This window comes from Ornithorhynchus anatinus, chromosome X3, assembly GCF_004115215.2.
Source record: "Ornithorhynchus anatinus isolate Pmale09 chromosome X3, mOrnAna1.pri.v4, whole genome shotgun sequence".
Taxonomy (NCBI): Eukaryota; Metazoa; Chordata; class Mammalia; order Monotremata; family Ornithorhynchidae; genus Ornithorhynchus; species Ornithorhynchus anatinus.
Window position 1 is genome coordinate 23861368 of NC_041751.1, and position 7397 is coordinate 23868764.

Consider the following 7397-nt stretch of genomic DNA (forward strand, 5'->3'; position numbering starts at 1 on the left):
GGTCAAGGTTCAACGAAGGTTGGCTGTTCTCATGCTGACTGTGACTATTACTCTGGGCTCTCGCAGTGGGAGTCCACTGCCAAAGCTTTCCTAGATAGGCAGGACTAGACTGCAGGCTTCTTGAGGGCAGGTATTGTTTCTACCCACTGTATTGTCCTCTCCCGGGGGCCTAGTACAGTGTTCTGCACCAAGTTAGCGCACACTAAATACCATTTGATTGACTGAAGGCTGTAAAACTATCAAGTTCTAATCTACCAACCACTCCCCCTTTCGATAAAAGTCCCCTTGGACCTCTGCTCAGTTAAGAAGCTTTTTTTTAGGGTATGTGTTAAGTGCTTAGTATGTGTCTGGCACTGTTCTAAGCGCCAGAGCAGATACAAGGTACTTAGTGGAAAGAGCCTGGGCTTCGGAGTCAGAGGTCATGGGTTCGACTCCCGGCTCTGCCACTTGTCAGCTGTGTGACTGTGGGCAAGTCACTTCACTTCTCTGGGCCTCAGTTCCCTTATCTGTAAAATAGGGATTAACTGTGAGCCTCACGTGGGACAACCTGATTACCCTGTATCTCCCCCAGCGCTTAGAACAGTGCTCTGCACGTAGTAAGCGCTTAACAAATACCAACATATAAGTTGGACACAGTCTCTGTCCCACATGGGTCTCAGTCTTAATTCCCATTTTACAGGTGAGGTAACTGGGGCTCAGAGAAGTGAAGTGACTTGCCCAAGGTCACACAGCAGACGAGTGGCAGAACCGGGATTAGAATTACAGTCCTTTGACTCCCAGGCCAATGCTCTATCCACTAGGCTGAACTGTTTAAAGTCAGTGAGTTCCAAGAGGCTTCAGAGAGTTCTTGCTGAGGTAGGTAATGGTGTGGTGAATTTCATTTCCCGGCCAAGCCATGTTGACATGATGTCCCATCCTGACACCCGCCTACTGTAGACCAAGGGAGCCCTGCCCCTTTCTGCCTTGAGGAGTGGGGAAACATGTCCTGAATGTTTTTGTAGGAAAATGATCTGGGCAGCAGAGTGAAGTGTGGACTGGAGTGGGGAGAGACAGGAGGCAGGGAGGTCAGCAAGGAGGCTGATACAGTAATCAAGGTGGGATAGGATAACGTCAAACGCCACTCTTCTGCTCCGTTTATTCATTTACCTCCACCACCTGCCACCAGAGTCAACCCTGCACCAGTCACCTGACCTGCCCCATGTGGTTTATTTATTCTTAATTTGTCCCTCCACCACGGCAGCCCTACTCCTTCTTCTGCCACGTAGTATCTTACAAGCCAACCTTCTTAGGACCCCCTAAGTCAGGAAGGGAAAAGACTGGGAGCAAGAAGAGGCCTGGGAAGGAATTGCCACTTTCACCCCCCCCCCCCCCCTGCAGCTGTGGCAGGATGTTTAAAAACACATTGTTCAGAGTGGGGTCAGCCTCGTCTGGTGGATGGGGGTGGGTGAGGGAGAATGGAAATGGGGAAGAGGGAAAAGGCAGGGCAGGGCTTATGTGGTCGACAGGTGGGACGAGTCAAGGGGTGCCATGTCCGAAGATAGCCAAAGTGCTTCCTGAAGATCTTTCTCCTTCTCTGAAGTCTCATTGTTCCTCCTGACTTCAGGACATCTCTACTTAAACGTCCCGCCGATACCTCAAACTTAACATGTCCAAAACAGAACTCTTCATCTTCTCTCCAAACTCTTCTCTCCTCCCCATGATTTTCCCATTGCTGTACACAACACCACCATCCTCCCTGCCCCACAAGCCCGTAACCTCGGTGTTATCCTTCACTCATCTCTCTCATTCAATCCACATATTCACTCGGTTTCCAAGTCCTGTTGTTTGAATTTCAAAACATCGCTAAAATCGCCTTTTCCTCTCCAACCAAACTGCTACTACTTTAATCCAACACTGATCCTATCCAGCCTGTGACTACTACATCAGCATCCTTGCTGACTTCCCTGCCTCTTGTCTCTCTCCACTCCAGACCATACTTCACTCTGCCGCCTGGATCATTTTTCTAAAAAAAGTTCAGTCCTTGTTGCCCCAATCCTCAAGAACCTCCAGTGGTTGTCCATCTACAGCCACATCAAATAGAAACTCCCTACCCTAAGCTTCAAAGCACTCAATCACCTTGCCACTTCTTATCTTACCTCTGTGATTTCCTTCTACAACCCAGCATGCTCACTTCACTCGTCTAATGTCCCCCAACTCGCTGTACCTCAGTCTCATCTATCTCGACACCAACCCCTTGCCCGTGTCCTGCCGCTGGCCTAGAACTCACTCCCCCTTCGTATCCAATAGACCGCCACTCTCCCTACCTTCAAAACCTTATTAAAACCACATATCTAACAAGAAGCCCTTCCCGACTAAGCCCTCATATCTCCTACTCCCCCTCCCTTCTGCATCTCCCTTCTCTATACAGTGAGCTCGTCTCTAGACTGTAAACTCGTCGTGGGAGAGAAACGTGCCTGCTAATTCCGTTGTACTCTCCCAAGTGTTTAGTACAGTGTTCTTCACATAGCGCTCAAGAAATATGATTGATTGATTGCACCACCCTTGCACTTGGATTTGTAGCCTTTATTCACCCCACCCTCAGCCCCACAGGACTCAGGTCCATACGTCATTTATTTTACTGTCTGTCTCCCCCTCTAGACTATAAGCTCCTTGTGTCTACCGACTCTGTTATATTGTACTCTCTTCACTTGGTACAGTGCTCTGCACACAGTATGCACTCCATAAATATAATTGATCGATCCATGAAGTGAAATTTGCTACGCTTTAATAGAACTCTCTATCCTTTGCCAGCCCTGTTAACTGCTGACCCCTTAGAGCTGTGCTAGAACCTTTTCCCTCCCTCTCCCCTTCTCTCTTTCCTCTTTCCTTCAAATTCCTTAGAAGTTAAAGGGTCTCCTCAGCTAGCCGAATTTGGGGCATGGCCACCAGACAGAGGTAAAATCCGTGTACATTGTAACGTGCGAATCCCGTGTCACACCGTAGCCCCCGCTAAGGCTAGGAGGATGTGATTCTGGATACTGAACTGGGTCACAGTTCAGTACGGTCAGACACTAGCATATATTGAGCTGCCCCAGGGCACAGAGAATGTTTCTGCCAAGGGATTGCATCATCTGCTTGCCTTGTGGCTGGCCCAGGGGCTTACCTGCTAATGACTACCGACCTGAGATGTCGTCGGCTCTGCACTGCTCCCCTCACCCCACTGCAGCCTGCCTGGAGTCTCCAAGATGGTGAGTGAAATTGAAGCTTTCACTCACAGTGCGTAGATCTGGAAGCCAATGTGCTGATGTCAGGTTCCTGGAACAGGCAAGGAAGTGGTTTTGGTGGTTTACAGTCCCCCAAAACAGCAGTCCTTTTGGTAAGATTGAGTAGGTGCTCATTAGGTCTGACCCGGACAGAGGGGGGTAAAGTACTGAATTTTCCACAGGAAAATTCCTTTCGAAAACCAGGTCTGACCCATGGTGACGAGGCCTGCTGCAGGAAATTCAGGGAAATTCACCACAGTAGAAGACAAACCACAGCCCTTATTCTTTGCAGCATATCAGAACCCAAATGTGATCAGAACAGGGAATTTAGTGACTTAAAAAAAAAAGGGACAGGAATGCTCCATAATTGTCCTGCTGGGAGAGTGTGTCTTTCAAGCCCCTTGCTTCAGTGTCCACCGTGCAGAGTCACAAGACACAGAAACCAACTCACTACCTCACTACGGCGAAAGCCGACAAGCTGCCATCCTCAGTCTGAGTCCTGAAGAGACCCCCTGAACCCTGGGTAAGGAGGAGAGGGTAGCAAGAATCCTCAATCGACTGGCACCCCCCACCCCTGCCAACCCCAGGGGGTGTGTGTGTCCCTCAGTGTATGTCTCTTTCAGTGCATTCAGGATGTAATTAAATCGTCGAAAAATTGCCCGCGCCATCTCCTGTGACATCATGCCCTGGATAGGGAGCTGGAAAACACTTGCAGCGAGTTGCGCTAATCGGTGAGGGTTTATTTTCCAAACAAGGACTGGCTACCTCTTGAACTTCTACATAGATTCATGCAGATGTTATTCAAAGGAGAACCCCAGCACCACATTCTAACAGGTCCGTGTGGCTGACGCAGCTTCATGGCATGGCTGCACAGTTCTTGTGAGCTCCTGCCCAATGTAAACCCTGCCTTGAATAAGGTCAGACTATGCACATCCACAATAACCCCAGTGCAGATGTCTGACTAGTTGCACAGGATATTCATTGCACATGTAGACAAAATGTGACCGAAAGATTTATTTCAACTAGGCGGGGGATTGACACTAAAAGCTTGAGAAATGCTAATAGTGAGGGTTGGGATCATTCATCTTGCCAAGAAGGGCCCCACATCAAAGAGAATAATGAGGGCTGCTGCAGCATCTGAACTGACTCACAGCCTCTCGGTTGAGAAAGGTAGAGCTGCAATGGAAGAACAGGTTAAGGTTCTTCGGTCTCTGAATTGGCTACAGCACTCCATCAACTTTATAACCCTGGCCCTAGACAAATAGAGAGTCTGCTTATTATTCACACTCAAGAGGTCTGTGAATGCCAGACTGTCTGAGGAGCTCATGTTTAATTATCCTGAAATCAATCCCTGGGTGCCCAGTAGCCCTGGAGATTCTCATCACGAATGTATTTCAGGTTAAAGTCTTCACAGGGCTTGGCCCCTAAATAATTCATGCTATATTTTCAAGAAATTGTAAATGAGAATAATTACGGTTGCTTTCAAACTCCTCGTGAGGCATAATTCACTATGAAATGTATCAATTAATTCATCTTCTACACCCTTTCGCTTGTCTGATGAACTCATAAATTCATGTAATTAGACAAGATAAGACTTTCCATCTAGTAGGTAAAAATTCATTATTGCAGAGCCATTGAGCTCAAAATGTACCTGAAATCACTTAAAGACGAGTGTAAAAAGCATTTATTTCATTTAGTCAATGGTAGCTTCCCAGTGTATTTATAAATCCCACCAATGTGTGGTGAATGAATTGAAAATTCTTTCCCACCTGAGCAAATCTTCCTCCTCATCAACTCTTCTGTACTCTCACCAATTAGCTCCCAGAAGCAAACAAGAAGCAGCTGTCTGATGAGCTATAGATGGTTTCACAAAAGGAAGTACACCCAGTTGCCAATGTATAAGCCATCTTTCCACTGTCATCCTTTTCAAGGTCTGAGAATACACCTGAGCTATCTTTTCCATTTGGGCTGAAATACATAGGCAGGGAAACAAATGTTTTCATCTTCAAGAAGGACAAAATGAGGAAAATGGGCTGAAATTGTAGGACAGTAGAGCTAGATCGTATGAGTTTAATGTCAAAAGAGCGTAATCGAGGAGCCGTGTGGTTTAGTGGAAAAGAGCATGGGCCTGGGAGTCAGAGGCCCTGGGTTCTAATCCTGCCTCTGCCACTTTCCTGCTGTGTGACCTTGAACAAGTCACTTCACTTCCCTGTGCCTCAGTTTCCTCATCTGTAAAATGGGGATTTTAATACCCGTCCTCCCTCCTACTTAGACTGTGAGCCCCTTTTGAGAAAGGTAGATTTTTCCAACCTGATTAGCTTGTATCTACCCCAGCGCTTAGTACAGGGCCTGATACATAGTAAGCGCTAATGAATACCACAATCATTATTATTAGAACTGTACACCTCCTGTCCCAAGCAAAGCCAGGGGGACAGGGTTGGATTGGGTGGGCCGGAAGAGAGAGGGTGATAATAATATCTGCATCCCCTTTGCACTTAGATCTGTACCCTTTAAACACTTGATAGTCACCCCACACTCAGCCGCACAGCATTCATAACAACCCTACGTAAGTGGAGAAGAAAGACGTGATATTATTCCCATTTTGCAGAAGAGGAGAGTGAGGTACAGAGAGATTAAGTGACTTGCCCCAGATCACAGGAGCAAGCCAGTGGCAGAGCTCAGACTCAAACCCAGGACCTCTGGCTTCTAAACTGGTGCTGTTCGACTGCACCAGGGTGATCCTCCCCTGGGCTTCCTGTGTCACTTTCACCGCATCCCACACTGAGGCAGTTCCATGCCCCTGGCTTTAGCCAAGGTTGGAGGAAGGGGAGGGGAAATTAGCAGCAGCAGCATCTGCTAAGTTAAAACTAAAAGCTAAAAAAGAGAAAAACAAAATCTAGGCCAGTTACCAGGGAGACTTCCGGGTACATGGAGGAGGATCAGGAAAGCCATGCTGAGAGGGAGGGAGGTGGGGAGGGAATCACCCGATGAATCGGCTATCGTGGGAAGCTTAGCAAATAGCGCTTTAATAAAACTAGCATGGCCTAGTGGATAAAGCACAAGCCTGGAAGTCAGACAACCTGGGTTATAATCCAGCTCGGCTTCTTGTCTGCTATGAGACCTCAGGCAAGTCACTTTTCTGAGCCTCAGTTACCTCTTCTGTAAAATGGGGATTAAGACTATGAGCCCATTATCTTGCATTTACCCCAGCACTTAATACAGTGTCTGGCACATAGTAAGTGTTTAACAAATACCCTTAAAAAAAAAATATTTCCCCCTCACTTTTGTAGAATCAGGAGGGAGTCCCCTTGCTGTCCCCATCCCCATCTTTCATGCCTCCAGCTTCCCTGTTGATAATGCCACCGTCCTCCCTGTCCCAGAAGCCTGTAAAACTGAGTTTCATCCTCGACTCCTCGGTGTCTCTTAGTTTTCACATTCAGTCAACTGCTAAATCATGCCAAATGCCAATTATTCCTCCAAAGCATATCCTAGATCCCCTCCTTCCTCTCTGCCCAGTCGCTACCTTGCTTGGACACTATCTTGTTGTATCGCAGTGAGACTACTATATTAATCTCCTCACTGGTCTCCCAGTCTCCAATCGCTGTCCATTTGTCTCCACATCAAACAAACATTGGTTTCAAGGCTTCCCACCAGCCTTTTCCATCTCACACATCGTTTCCCTTCTCCTCCATTCTTCCCAACCTCCCTTTCTAACTGTCCCCTGCTTTCAATTTTCCCACCTCTGACCTTTTGCTCACAGTGTTACCCCAACCTGGAACTCCCCCTCCCACCTCAAATATGTCTGATCTCAGCCCTTCCCATAGCTGGAGCCCTTCCTAAAAGTCCACCTCTTCCAGGAAGTCTCCCCTGATTAATTCCCATCAGCCACCCCTAGTACTTATGGATTGATACCAATTCTCAGCATTTATATTTTTGTGTACAATCAATTGTTTATTCAATTATTTATTCTGATTTACTCTGCCAGCCCACCCTGGCGATTCATTCTAAACATAATCATAATATTTGTTAAGCACTTACTATGTACCAAGCGCTGTTCTAAGAACTGGGGTAGATAGAAGTGAGATTCTTTTTTTAATGTTTGTTCTTTCCACTGCTCTCACTATTTGTCAGTATTTTGTATATCTGTCTTCCCCA

At 47.0% G+C, this 7397-nt stretch overlaps 1 long non-coding RNA gene across 1 annotated transcript in view; it reads right to left on the reverse strand.

Annotated features, from left to right (window-relative positions):
- LOC114807671 overlaps positions 1 to 3235 on the reverse strand; it is a 42468-nt gene extending 39233 nt beyond the window's left edge. The window contains exon 1 of the long non-coding RNA XR_003755740.2: positions 3143 to 3235. This is a non-coding gene — a long non-coding RNA (uncharacterized LOC114807671). The remainder of the gene's footprint in view (positions 1 to 3142) is intronic.
- Positions 3236 to 7397: the final 4162 nt, after the last annotated feature.